This window comes from Cucurbita pepo, chromosome 18 (assembly GCF_057944985.1).
Source record: "Cucurbita pepo subsp. pepo isolate OVF chromosome 18, ASM5794498v1, whole genome shotgun sequence".
Taxonomy (NCBI): Eukaryota; Viridiplantae; Streptophyta; class Magnoliopsida; order Cucurbitales; family Cucurbitaceae; genus Cucurbita; species Cucurbita pepo.
The window spans coordinates 6512181-6514371 of NC_141815.1; the positions used below are offsets into that span (position 1 = coordinate 6512181).

General features: G+C 44.6%; 1 pseudogene; it reads right to left on the minus strand.

Annotated features, from left to right (window-relative positions):
- Positions 1-718: 718 nt before the first annotated feature.
- On the minus strand, positions 719-1966 carry LOC147787314 (uncharacterized; annotated as a pseudogene).
- Positions 1967-2191: the final 225 nt, after the last annotated feature.

Genomic DNA, 2191 nt, shown 5'->3' on the forward strand with positions numbered 1-2191 from the left:
AGGCGTTTTTTGCCGGGGGTTTCGACCCTGGTATCAGTTCAATCTCATGGTCTATGCCTTGACATGGTGGTAAGGTTTTTGGTAGACTCTCTAGAATTACCTCGCGGTACTCTTCTAGTACATGTTGTATTTCTACAGGAACAAGTTCAATCGTTCCTTCAGTTTCCACCACAGGAATGGCCATGAACGTTGGTTCATTACGTGCAAGACCATGTTTAAGTTGGAGCGCCAAAATCATCTTGATTCCATCGGGCTGTTTGATGCTTGTCTGAACAACAGTTGGAGTTGATCCTGTTATGACTAGGCAATTGGCCAATGGCATGGGGATCACCTTATGTTCCAATAGAAATTCCATCCCGAGTACCACATCAAAGTCATCCATTTTGACGATTACAAAGTCCACCAAGCTACTCCATGTCCCTAACTTAAGTGTAGTGTTTCTCGCTATTCCGAGAATCAATAAGGCCACAGAGTTGACGGCCTTTATCTTCCCCTAGTCTCGATGCCATTTGATGTTCAACCAATTCGCTTCAGTCTCGGTCATGAAGTTGTGGGTGGCTTCTGGATCGACCATCGTACTCTTGGCCAACTTGTGATTCTCTCACGCTTCCACATACATGAGACCTTTTTTGATCGGCTCTTTTTGTTCCCAGGTCTTCTTTTGGAGTGCACATAGGAACTTTACGGCTCCCATCCGATTTTGCATCCGCGTCTACATCTAATGCGGCTTGAATAGCCTGTAGTGACGCCCTCTTTGGACATTCATACACCCTATGGTTCCCATTACATAGGAAACAAGAGAGAGGTGGTCGATTGAAGTGGTTCTGATTGTGAGGCCCCTTGCCTACGACATCAGTCCCCTGTTGGGGTTGTCTTGTCTCTCCTCCTTCGATCCTCGGTTTGTCTCCTCCCATTCTGGAGGGATTAGAGGTGTGGTTGCGATTACCTCCGCTTGAGGAGGCCTGGTTCTGCCTTGTCTCTTGGGGCTGTTCGTTGTTCAAATTGAACAGCCGTTCGGCCATAACATAGGCTGTGGAGAGGTCTTCTATGTCGTGTTCATATAGTTTAGACTTCGCCCATGGCTTTAGTTCTTCTGTGAACTAGAAGATCTTATCTAGCTCAGACATCTGTCGGATGTCCAACATGAGTAACGAGAATTGTTTGACATATTCTCAAATGCTACTTGTGTGTTTAAGGTCAGGTAATTTCCTTCTGGCCATGATCTCAACATTCTTTGGAAAAAATTGAGACCGAAGCTCATGTTTTGGTCTCTCCCAAGTGTCTATTGTGCATCGGCCTTCTTGGATGTCCACATACTTCGAACGCCACCACAATTTCGCATCTTCAGCTAGATACATGGTGGCCACAGTGATCTTTTCTTCCTCTATCTCAGTGTTAGTCACCTTAAATTACTGCTCAAGGTCAAAGATGTAGTTCTCTAAGGCCTTGGCATCGCGAGCCCCGAAGAAGGGCTTGGGTTCAGGAAGTTTGACCTTGTTGGGTCGCGTTGTCCTCCGGGTAGGGTTTGGTTCTCCATGTCCCTTACAACAACATTTATTCTGGCACTTATGTTCGCCATTTCTACCCTGACTACATCTAGGGCGACCTTCACATCTTCAGATAGTTCGTTGACCATCTGAAACATCGCTTTTTGGGAGCTGTCTAAGCCATCAATTCGCTCCTCAATCAGGCCAACAGAGCATGTCGAGCTGTCTTCTCGCTCGAAACCACCATTCTTTGTGGTTTTTGTTTCTAGGTTTTCCATTCGATACATTATTTCTTGAATGGGTACCCCATCCAGCCGATCCTTTATTGCGTCAACGGCGAGGGTTTTGTCAGCAAGTTCTTTCACTCACTCATCTAGATAGCGAATACTGTCGGGGACTTACCGCAAGTGTTGCATCTATTCTTCTATTTCGACTAATCTGTCAACATGAGACTTGTTCAACTATTTAGTCGAAGACATGTCTATCGGTCACTTTGAAGCCAACTAGGCTCTGATACCAACTGTCACAATCGTGGTTTCTGTTATAAACACACAAACTAAAGATTTGAAATCAATTGCATTGACAAACAGATCAACTTGGTTGGCTTTTTTACATACTAACAACTTTAGAAAGCATAAAATTAGCAACTCTAAACGTAGGAAAAACAACCACCTACTAATTAATTTAGTCGTTCTACCATTCCT